Below are 12613 nucleotides of genomic sequence, written 5' to 3' on the forward strand. Positions count from 1 at the left end.
CTCTGTGTGTGTGTGTGTGTGTGTGTGTGTATGTGTATGTGTGTGTGTGTGTGTGTCCGTCTGTGTGTGTGTGTGAGTGTGTGTGTGTGTCCGTCTGTGTGAGTGTGTCCGTCTCTCTCTGTGTGTGTGTGTGTGTGTGTGTGTGTGTGTGTGTGTGTGGCTGACCCGAAGAGTCGCACACAAACACTGTGCTCAGGCTCTTCTGCAGGTGTGTGAGGTAAAAACTGCCTTTTCATTGTTTTCTATTTTAGATGCTGCTGAATCTTCACCTCATGTGTGAGACGCGTCATCATCACTCACTGTACTGCTGCGGATCTTCTGGTACATTTCTGTAGAATCACACACACACACACACACACACACACACACACACACACACACACACACACACACACACACACACACACACACACAGACGGACACACACACACGTTACCAATCGAGAGTCACACATAGACGTTTATTAGATGTCTTTAAGATGTTTCCAGATCACGTGATCTTTCATAGACGTCTCACATAGGTTCGAGGTTCTCTCAAAGCCGTGCTCGAGCATCATTTTACTAACAATCATCTGTTCAGTGATATCTGAATGTTAATAGATGCTCGTCTCTGATAGTCTGTTTGACATTTGCTTTTCCATCTACGAGACTTGTTTTTTTACTGTAAAGCATATCGATCAGATGTTAGATAGACGTTTAAAACACGTTGAAACAACGTTTGCACAAAAAAGGAACTATAAATAAATAAAATGGCATTTTGTTCAACTTAATGGGAACATTAGCAAAGCGAGTCCTGCGAGTCTCTGTCTGTTCTTGTGTTTTTGAAACACAGACAGAGCGGATTTCGCTTCTGTTCTTCTAAACAGATAAAAGATAAAGACAAAATCGATACGAGGCGTTTACTCGCAGCTGACCAGATGATATGAAATCTCATGGTCCATATGAATCAGATGGAGCTGTTTGATCTGGGATGAGGCGCGCGGCCATCCGGCGGCGCGCGGCGGAACTGCAGGCGCGCGCATCGGTCTCGCACACACACACACACACACACACACACACGCACGCTCGCGCGCGCACGCACACACACACAAAGTCAGGTATCTCCTCTCGGCGCGCGCGCGTCTCTCTGTGATGCTCGCGTGCGTCGGACGCGCGGCTGATCGCGGCTGATTGTCAGTGTTTGGAATAAGACGCTCTTCATCCTCATCCTCATCCTCCCCATCACGGCTGTTTCTGGCTGGAGTGACAGAAAGACATAAAACCTTCCTCCGGATCCTCAGCGCTCCTCTGAAGGCTTTTGGGTGAGTCTTCATCATGCTCCTCATCTTCATCCTCATCATCTTCCTCGTGCCCTACTGATGATTGTGTGTTTCTCTCGTGTCTTTCAGTCAGTGCTTTGTGATTCTTCAGCGTTTGGAGTAAGTACAGATACTTTCACTCTCTGTAAGTGTGTGTGTGTGTGTGTGTGTGTGATCGGGACATTTGTGCAGAAACTCACAGTGTGTGTGTGTGTGTGTGTGTGTGTGAGAGAGATGAGCTCAGACTCGTGAGTGTCGTTCTGTGAGGAGTGTGTGTGTGTGTGTGTGTGCAAACCGCACATGTGTGCAGGAAGTGTGTGTGTGTGTGTGTGTGTTTCAGGTTTGTTGTTGTTTTGGGATTTCTGTGTCTTTCATGATGAAAATTCTGAAGATGATGATGGTGATAAATATGTCAGAAAAGCTATAGCGAGACAAAATTCAGCTGCTGTGAGTGTGAGATGAGCACAAACTGTGTGTGTGTGTGTGTGTGTGTGTGTGTTCTGGGTCAGTGGTGCTGCTGTGGTTGGTCATGGGATTTCTGGTTCTTTGATGATGATGATGATGATGATGATGTAAAATGTCTGATCATTCTGAAAAGCTTTGGTGGGACACAAACTACAGTCCCTGGTCCAAGTGTGTGTGTGTGTGTGTGTGTGTGCGTGCGTGCGCGTGTGTTTAGCTATAATTTGGGACAGATTTGTCTGCAGAAGTGAGATGAATCTGTCAGAACCTCAGTCTGGGGTCGTTCTCAACTGTACATGCAGTATTTACTCAAAATCCTAAAAAATGCATGACTTTTATTCAGTTCCCGTTTGTAGCATAAATCATTAGGATCTTTATTAAAATGACCGTGGCTTTGATGAATCGGGCTCTTCTGAGTAAACAGCGTCTGTGTTTGTCAGAGTTTGTGCTTCTCCTGAACTCTTTCTTGAGGAGGGTTTCTGCTGATCTCAGTCGTTCTCGTCTCGTGTGTTTTGTGATGTGATTTCATTATTTCTCTTCACATTAATGACTGCGAGCTCAATCAGCAAACACTCTTAATTAAAGACAGCTGCTCCACACCTTCATCATCATCATCACCATCATCATCATCACACTAAGACTTTATTCAGCAGCGGTGTGTGTTTACTGTGTGCGTCTGGACTGGAGTTGATCCGTTCTCTCCGGTTTGATGGTTTTTTTTGTATCAGTAAAGCGGCGGCTTACAGAACAGTGGGATTTGGGACTGTGTGTGTGTGTGTGTGTGTGTGTGTGTGTGTGTGTGTGTGGCTCGTGGATCGGGATAAGGCATGTTCTCTCCGTGGATAACGCCCACGGCTCTCCGCTCGGAGCGCTGGGCTGCTTAAAGCTTGAAGCGGAAAGATAAAAACTCAAATGGAAAATGTTTTTAGGGGAAGAGCTGCTCACGGCTCAGATGTTCATGCACACGGAGAAAGGTTGATGTTTCTGAGACGTGTTTGTGAAAGTCACAGCCGAGCCTGAGAACATCTCTTTAAATGTGTTTAATTACACGTGCGGTGAAGGGAAAGCGTTCCTCTTTGAGCTCAATTTGTTCTGACCATTAAAACGCCACAGTCTGAATATTTCACTGTGTGTGTGTGCGCGTGCGTGTGTGTGTGTGTGTGTGTGTGTGTTTCTCTCACACTGCACACTCATTTTGTGCAGTTATGTCATTCTATCGAGCAGTCTCTCTCTCTCTCTCTCTCTCTCTCTCTCTCTCTCTCTCACACACACACACACACACACACACACACACACACACACAGTGTTTATATTTGGATGTAGTGACAGGTGATTTGACCTACTTGCTGTTTGACGTTTTCAGGAGCTTCACTTCCGTCATAAATATGTATGTGTGTGTTTCTGTTCCTCTGCGGAGTGTAAATGAGCAGCTGATACGAAATACATTCAAGTAGCTCAAACACTGATGCTACATCTACACTAAACACCATCTATCTATCTATCTATCTATCTATCTATCTATCTATCTATCTATCTATCTATCTATCTATCTATCTATCTATCTATCTATCTCAGTGGTGAGTTCACATATGCAGGCAGAAACAACCGAAAAATTAAATTAAAAAGTTACATAATCAAACACTAATGAAAAATGCTGACACAAGCTGTTGAGGAACCTCAGGTTGAATCCTATGGCAAGGGATATCGTGAGATCATCTTCACATTTTTCCAGCAAAATCGAAATATGAGAACCATTTTAATTTTTATTTTACATATATACATGTTTACACACTTAAATGTTTGATTTGTTATCCCTTATCAGGGATGTCAATTCAATGAAAAATGTTAAGCGATTTAATTGTGCATATGAATATTTTCTGAAAGAAAATTAAACACATAGGCCTAAACTAATATTATTGAAAGATAGTGCATTACTGTGGGAGACAAGTAAATCACTGAAAAGATTAATGCTGTGCCCCACAATAATTGTTTTATTTTCTATTTCATTTGCGATTGCATTTGTCAGTAAATAAAATGTTAAGGAAAAAAAATCGATATATATTATGCATTAGTTATTTGAAAAGAGTGTTTCGTGTTTTATGGAGGGAATTTAAAGGAGTCGGTGTAGTTCTGTCAGTCGTTAGGTCAGCTCCTCGTTCTGTAGTCTGAGATGTTCCTCAGAAACACGGGCCGAGCTCCTCCGTGGAGAACAGCAAGCCACATTTATCAGGACAGGATGAACAGATGAACGTGTGAAAGAAGCGATGGCTCACTCGCTCCCGCGTCACCCGATGACGTCCTGCACGTCTTCCGCTGATCTGTCACTTAATTATCAGCATTATTACCAGTGCTGATTCGTTACAGTTGTCTCGTCGCTAACGCTATTTTTCGTGCTGGTTTTCATTGTCAGCAGCTAAGCTGCATCTGCCGTGGCGGTATGAATGTACTGTTATTTGTCATGCTAATAAAGCACATTAAAAGTGAAGCGGGGGGGTGGAGGTGGACGGCAGGCTGGTCTCACTGTGATCCACCATCTGCTCTCCTCGACTCGACTCGACTCGCAGAGTGAAATAATGAGGAGTGAGCGATAGAAAGGAACAAGGATGAACAGTGAGGAAATCATAAAGTGTTTGAGGACGTCATGTTTCCGTTCACCTGCTCCACCTTTGCTCTGATGAGACTAATTAAACACCACCTCTACCTGTCTTTCTCTCTCTCTCTCTCTCTCTCTCTCTCTCTCTCTCTCTCTCTCTCTCTCTCTCTCTCTCTCTCTCTCTCCTATGACACACCAGCATCCTGTCCATATGTTCTCTACACTCCACTCACGCTCCCCAGCTGAGATAGCTCCACCCACCAGCTAAGATGACTCCACCCATCCAATGAAATAACTCCACACTGAGCGATGACTCAGACCCAGCAGAGTGAGATAATCTTGGCCCGCTCTTCCTCACTAGAGTTTAAGAGCTAGAATCCCAATGGGTTGTGCGGTGAAGTTTGGCGTAGTTTGGCATAGATGTCCGACTCTGAGCAAGTTTGAGGAAGCACACTTGTTCCTTTGGTGCCATCATCAGTTCTCAGGGGGTTTGGGTTCAGAGCAGATCTCATGAGCTTTATTCGTGAGTGTCCTCTGGCAGTGGAGCCATCAGCAGTCCTGTTCTCTCTATGGACAGGGTAAGATATGAAGAGATAGACAGATACAGATATAGAGCAGGAATGACGTCTGTAGGAGACACCCAGGATGGATCAACCCTAGGCTCTTCATTTCAGCGGACCTGTGTGTGAGACACTGCCTCTGTCCATTAGTCTGGACACCTGTCCTCTCTACAGACTCTTCCTCCAGAGGGTCTAGGTCAGACCCAGCTTGTTCATTCACTTCATCCTTCTATGTTAACCACACAGGTGAATTTCCTGTATGAAGGATGTTTTCGGAGATCCCACTTTTGGCTAGGGCAAAGTCAGTTAGTCTGCTGATTGTTTATTCTGATTTGGTTGAGCAGCGACCCATGAGTTCTGATAGTTTTCCCAACAGAAGTGTAATATTCCACTGGTTGTACGTCTTCATTGGTCAGATTTCGCATAGTTCCTGATCAGACAGTGAGTGCATTTATGTGGACATCAGTAATCTAATTATTAACCTTATTGTGAATAAGAAAATATTATGATTTGCATGGGTTGCTTTTAGAATATTCCTTCTAAATCTTCCAGTTTTACATGTTATAGTACATAGATTGAATAATTGCACGACAATACCTCCCCTCTCGTCCCCTCCAGAATTTCACATAAAAAAATACAGTTTGCTACCATATACAGTTCTGGTTATTTCATTTTTAAATTTACAAAAGCTTCATAAGCACTGAAATATTTGTCATGCTGTACGTTGTTGAAACCATGCTCTTTTGTTTGCCATTAAATGGTTTTTCACTTCCGTCTGTGTATTCTGAAAAGTCTTACGTGTGTACATGTCTAGGATGCACCTGAATAATGTGAATAAAATGGTATTTGATTTGTGCCTACTTGGATCATGGTAATCAAAAATCTTTGTTTACATGGTAGATTCTTCAGTATTAAAATATTGTTGTCCGTTTCAGTGTACTGAGTGAAAGTGTTGTGCAAGTGGAGTTTTGCTTGGAGAAACGTTTTTTTATGCCGGTGTTTCTTCTGACTCTATGATCACATGGGATGTGTCCCAAATGTCACACTTCATGTGCTCCTGATTGGACTTGGTCACCGCTGATCCATGTCCAATAGACACACAAGATCGTAGAGCGGTGGTTCCCAGTCCAGTTTCTTGAACCCCCCAAAACTGAACGTTTTGCAACTCTTCTTTGTCTACAAGTTTCAGATCTTGGAGACTCTGCTAATGAGCTAATGATGAGAATCAGGCGTGTTTAATAAAGGACACATGGAAATCATGCAGGGATTGGGGTCCTATTTGTCATTGTGGGATTCAGATTGCACTCTTAATGCACACTTCTGCCCAGCCCATCAACCTGACAATCAAAGCTCCTAAAGAGTGAGGTGTGTTGCAAGGACCTAGGGTGCCATTTGGGACAGGGTTTCCATCACTAGTGATTGGTGAGTGAGAATCAGAAAACTTCAGAGTAAATCTGAGTGATGCAGAGTGCTTCAAGTGGAAAGGAGAGCCTATGTGGTCTGTTTGTTGCTTAGCGACACAAAACTTGGTTCTTTGGGGTTTCAATATTTAAGTACTGTATATGAATTATTTGTCTATATAACTGTTACATAAAAGGCAAAACCAAATCTCCCAAGCTTGCTTTTTGTTTTCCATCTTCCGATTAGCAACTCAGCAGACAGCTAGTCAGCTCAAATCCGAGACACAGCCCCGCTCCCAGACTGGTAAAACTTACCAAGCATCTTGCAGCATGCATAGAATGACCTGAGCTGTCACTTGTGCTGCTCCCCACCTGCTAAGACACACACTTCTGCGTTCTCACAATCTGTGGTCTGCCTGTCAGGCGGTGTGCGATTCGTCAGATCACGGAAGTGTCCACCTGCATCTCTTTCTGCAGGAGTCAGTCAGCAGTCCTCACAGTTCTCTGTCGACATGCCCTGGTGACAATTTTGGCAGCATTTAGATGACAGACAATCCAGCTTGATTCTGGGCTCCAGTGGGAGATTTGGTGGGCTAGAACAGAGGCTTAAAGATAAGAAGAGTCTGTGGTACTAGTCCTCCATCATTAGGGATGGAGGTGGACCCTCTTTTTGGCACCAAGAGCAGATGTTTTCTTGAGCTCAGAAACTCTCATCAGGCAGAGGCTCATGTTAAACAGGTGAGGGGATGGATAGCATCTGGCCCCAGCTTCTAATAGACACTATTTGCTTGTTCAACCTGCTCTGCTGTGATGTTCAGTGTAGTTCCTCCCCAAGCTATTAAAGACGTGGTTTAGTTTGATTTGCTTCTGTGGTCAAAAATGTTAAATAGATGGTTCAACATGGTGGGTATTTCCGATTGTGCCTATGCAAGAATGGCTGTACCTTATTTCTGAGATTCTTACCCTTTGCTCTTCTTCTGGAGGCCTTAATGTTTTATTTTTCCTGTTTACTTACCCTTGCATTTGCTTAAGCTTCACTATGTGCTCCTAAAGTCTCTCTGCTTATTCAGTAGAGCCTGCATTGGTACAACACCTTATAAGCTCAGAGGGTCATCTCTGTACTCTGTTTGCTCCTAAAGGATCAAAATAGTACTATAGGAGTACATAATGGTACTCTAAGAAACTAATATGCACCTTTAAGGGGTAGGCAAGTTACAAAGTCATCCCTTAAGGGGAACTGCCCTAGGGCAAAGCTGTTTTTTCGGCAACCTGGTCTCATAAAAAATATGTACCTATGTTAGGGCTGCAACAAATAATCAAATTGATTATTATCGATAATGAAAATGTGAATGAAAAAATAATCAGCAACCATTCTCATTACTGATAATTTGATTCTCGATTAGTCAGGTCTGCCCACAGTACACATTCTACTTCAGCCGGTGGTTTCAAATTACAGCACTGACTACTCCATAGTGTTAACAAATGCAGAACTGATTTCAACAAACTTTTACACAGCTTTGAACTGTTCTGTTGAACCTCTCTGTAGTCCGTGAGCTATCGAACAAACCTACCGTCAATGAAAACACATAGATGTGAAACTGGATATGTGTGTTGCTAACGTTCAAAGCATCAGTTTTCAAATCCCCCAGCATATTAATATTATTTTGAAGTCATAACATGATATTCTTCAAATAATTAATTGTACGGAAATTTGGTTTAATTAATTGAAACTCTGTAAATTTGTGTCAAAAGGAAATACAAAGTGTTACTGCCTCAAGTGTTCATTTCTTTGGAAACTGCAGTGATATGTTCTTGTTGGTACATATTTGGTGTAAAAAGTGCACCAAGGTACGTTTATGTTTAAAAACACTGACTGAATTAACAAACATGTATATAATACATCTTCTGGCAGACTGCAGCGAGGAAACTGATGGAAGTTGAGAGCAAGCATGTACAGTATTCAGCATTTGAAGTGGATCAAAAAAGTTCATCAAAGTTGTCCTAAGACAAAAACAGATTTTGGATGTAGATTTTTTTGAACTTTGTTGAAAGGTTTTGATCCACTTCAGATGTTGACTAGTATAGAATACCTTAACAAGCACATCTCGCTAATGAACCACTAGAGAAACCTGGAAAGCCACTAACTGTTAAACCTCTCCGGTCTGGTCTGAACTGTCACTGATAACCTTTAGATGTTCTACCAATGCTGGAGCAGAAAAAAACCCTGTTTCCGCACAGTTTTTAACTTCCAGACAGATATGAACAGAATTTGCCTTGAATTTATTCTCTTTTTTATTATTTTTGTGGTTAATTTGTGCATCTGAACACCCACTGCTTTCCTCACAGTCCCACAACTGAGACTTTTAGACTTGACGGATTTCCTCTGTGATTTCTGTTTATTATTTGTTTCTGTTGCTCACCAGAAGACAGAGAACAAAGAAGTGAAATAAAATAACCTACAATAAAAAAAAAAAAAAAAATATATATATATATATAAGAACTGTAAGACACAGAGAAGTGTTTTGAAGGAGTGCAAATTAAAACAGCATGAAACATTACATCCTGATAATAATAGTTAAGAAATGCTGGGTTTTTACACAACCAATTAACAGATGAGTTCGTGTTTTAACAGCTCATAAATCTAAGTTTTAGAACCGATAAAAGTTGGGATCTGTAGCTCCTGAACCTACTATGAAGTCATCTGTGTCATAACATGAACTTTTGCAAGTGCTTATAGCCCTGTATCTTCAAGTCATATGCCTTCAGATAAACAGTTCATATTTTATCAATTTCAAAACCATTGCACACAGTTTTCATCCAAACCAAGAGCAATAAGAGCAGACTTCATCTGGACCTGCTGCTTAGGAAAATCTACCTTCGGCCAGAATGACATTTAATTGTGGAATATTTTAAGCACAACACACACACATTGTATTCACTCTGTTAAATCTGAGAGCAGATTTGGTAAAGACCAGAGCCCGAGTGTGTCTCAAACACAGAGATAAAAACATCTGCTGTAGAATCTCTATTGTACGCTGGAGAACTCTTCACCCCAGAGGAGCACAGAATGCAGATTCCTGAAAATTCCTGCTTCCGTTCGCACGATCCACCTCTCTCAGCAGAAACGCAGGATTATTTAGCAGTTCATTATTCAGAGATTCAGCTGAAACCACACACACACACACACACACACACACACACTGGTTTATATGCCCTTCGACATCAGCAGCATGATGTTTTCTTTATCTCAGTGCTCTGGAGGCGTCATTAACGTGCATTCGGTCTTTAAAGGGTGACGGACACTGAGGTCAAGGGCTGAGCGAATTAATGATCACACTTTCATGTCTTTTGTGACCTTTGACCCTGGAGGACACACTCTTTTCTCCCGTATCCGCAGCATTATTAGATCAGCAGCTGATGGCAGAGTTTCTGTAATTAAGATTATTTCTAGCTGTCCTTGTGATCAAGAAGCACACTTTGTGTAAGGTGTAATCTAAACATACTTATAGAGTGTGAACTGAAGGAAACGCTTTCTGAGAACGACGTCTTATTTGCAGTTAAATGTATTTATTTCAAATGCAAATAGCTGAACTTAATTAGCTGGACTTAAGTAGCTCCTTAAATCTAATTATATAACTTCTGTTATCTTAGAAATATCGTTGATGTACTGATTGCACTGAGAAGCATCTATGATATTTAATCAAGTATATTTATGAATATGCTTTGACCTTTAAAGTGTAACTTTGTGTACTGATGTAAACTGAGTGCAACTGATTGCCTCTTAAATATATACGTTTGTAAAATGTGACTTTAATAACACTAAATTATAATGAGGTGCTTCACGTGTGCTTCTGTATGTTAGTCAACACTTGTATTTAAGTAGAACATGCCATTTGAATTTATTACAGAACTGCCCTTAAATGTACTTAAGCGGCCTTTAATTTCTTTAATACTTTATTATCTGAAAGTACAGGTTTGTGAGACTAATTTTAAGATTCGGAATACCTAAGTACAAGTGCACATTCAGTGCAGTTAAAGTTCACCCAAAAATGAAAAATCTGTCATTAATTATCATTAATTTCATCAAAAATATCTTAATTTGTGTTCTGCGGATGAAGAAAGGTCTCGTGGGTTTGGAACGATACGAAGTTTTCATTTTGGGGTGAACTATCCCTTTAAGGGTCAAAACAACATTCGGTTCTTCGAGTCTGCTTCCTTCGAGAGCACTTCATGTTCTCTAAAACATTTCAGATACGAGATGCTGACAAACTTCTGAATCCTCCTCTAAATCTCTGATCGTTTCAGACGGACGGAAGGTGGGCCAGTCAGAGCTGATCTGAGACTCGACCGTCCTGAGATCAGTTATTAGTGTGTGTGTGTGTGTGTGTGTGTGTCACGCTGGGAAACGTAATTTTGCTTTGACTCTTCTATCTGGTGTTGAAGGGAGTCATTCATCATCAGACGGGATGAATAACACACAGCACAGCCATCATTACTCACATAAACACACACTGTCTGTCTCTCCGACTGTCTCGCGCTCCGTCTCTGGATGGACGACAGATCGCCGCGTGTTTCCGAGTGAATAAATCATAACCATTTGCTCAGAAACTCTCTGGCGTGTTTATTACAGGATCATTTCTGAAGAACTCGCGTTTCACTTCCTGTGACTTATTAAAGAAAATGATTGTTCTGTCGTCATGAACAGAGGCGTGCTTGATTGTGTTGAATTCAAGTTTAAAAAAGTGACTAAAAACACTTAAGTGCACTTTTAAGAAGCAACCTATGCTGTGAAACACCTCACGTATAACGTTTGACTCTGTCTGAGAGGATCTGTCTCTCTTGAGGATGAACATGAAAAATGCATTGGTTTTCTCAGATAATCTCAGTGTGTTTAAACACAGCAGGAAATGGACTCTCTTCTAGTTTTATAAAATACGGAATTAATGTTGAGGTCTTTAAAGTGAAATTGACAGTAATTGTTTTTTGTATTAATAAGCATACGCAGACCAGAAATCATGAAAGAAGCGATAAAACGGCAAATGCATGTTTGTTACAGTCTTTTTATACAGAGATGCTCAGATGTTCAGTTTTCAGTATCGTCATGTTTTGTTCCTGTCTGACAGAATGAAAGCAAGGTGTTATTTAACTATTATTATAATGTTCATTCATATTCTCTATTTTATAATTATTTGATTCTGTTGTGCTATTTTTTTTATTTTGGCTTATTTGGGTTATTTGGCAAGGCAACGTTTGTCAGTTTTATTATTCTGTGTTTTTTCTCTTAATGTTTATATTTTCTTTTATTTCAGTCATTGATTTAATGATGAGAAGCCCTTGAGTGAAGCTCTTTCACAGAATCTAGAGATGAAACTGGCCGAGTATTGATAAAAATGCTCAAATTATGAGGCGAATGAATTATTTCGTTGAATAGTTTAAAGCAATATCCTGTGTTTTTATGAGATCCATTAGATCGATGACACAGAGCAACCAAACGATTCAAAACCCCTAATAACTAGGTTAAATGGAGATGTGTGATAGTCTTTTTGATCCAATAGAAGATTCAATGCTCAGTCTGTAATTATTATTGATAAATATTCTGTATTTTCTCCACTTCATTGACCGTAATGTGATACTCCTCTGAGAACAGATGAACTGGACGTCCATTCGCTTCATCAGGGGAATTAAAACTCTGAGGAAAATAATAATAATATTTCAGACTGTAAGGGACTTCAGGACCTGACGTGAGCGTCTGTGTTTCTTAGAGTTAGTGTGAACAGGGACTGCAGGGACTTCACATTCAAGAAATACCCACAAACCAGATGCTTTGGAAAAGTCCTCAGTAAACTACTGCTTTATTAATAAGCTCAGAACAGACTAAGAGCGCGAGGCGCTGCTGTCTGGCATGAATAATTTGTGCATGAGATGTGTTTCATGAACTGAATGCTGAGGGAGCTTTGAGAAGAGCCCGAACTCTTCTTTGAATCTGAGCATTGATCGCTGAACGTCGTCTGGAAACCAGAGCCTCTGCTGGATCTTTCTGGAACAGCATCTGGAGAGCTCCGTCCGTCACACACTTCATCCAGCAGGAGATAACACTGGAGAGAGATCAGAGAACGGCCTTATATTAAAAAAAAAACCCCAAAAATTATTATTCATTTTATTATTTCTGTCTGAAGAGAAACCGTGCCGTGCGTCTCGTGAAGCTCATCGATCAGAAACTAGACTCGAACACAGAGACCGGAATAAAAGTGCAGTGCGTTTCTGAAAGAAGTGCATGCTTTTAAAAAAGGAATACTTTACA

General features: G+C 41.1%; 1 protein-coding gene across 1 annotated transcript in view; it reads left to right on the plus strand.

Moving 5' to 3' along the window:
* Window positions 1–1066: 1066 nt before the first annotated feature.
* The window catches only part of LOC122348901 (receptor-type tyrosine-protein phosphatase S), an 819186-nt gene continuing 807639 nt past the window's right edge, over window positions 1067–12613 (plus strand). The window contains 2 exon segments of the mRNA XM_043244791.1: window positions 1067–1300; window positions 1388–1417. The gene's annotated coding sequence lies outside the window, so the exon portion shown is untranslated.

This window comes from Puntigrus tetrazona, chromosome 7, assembly GCF_018831695.1.
Source record: "Puntigrus tetrazona isolate hp1 chromosome 7, ASM1883169v1, whole genome shotgun sequence".
NCBI lineage: Eukaryota > Metazoa > Chordata > Actinopteri > Cypriniformes > Cyprinidae > Puntigrus > Puntigrus tetrazona.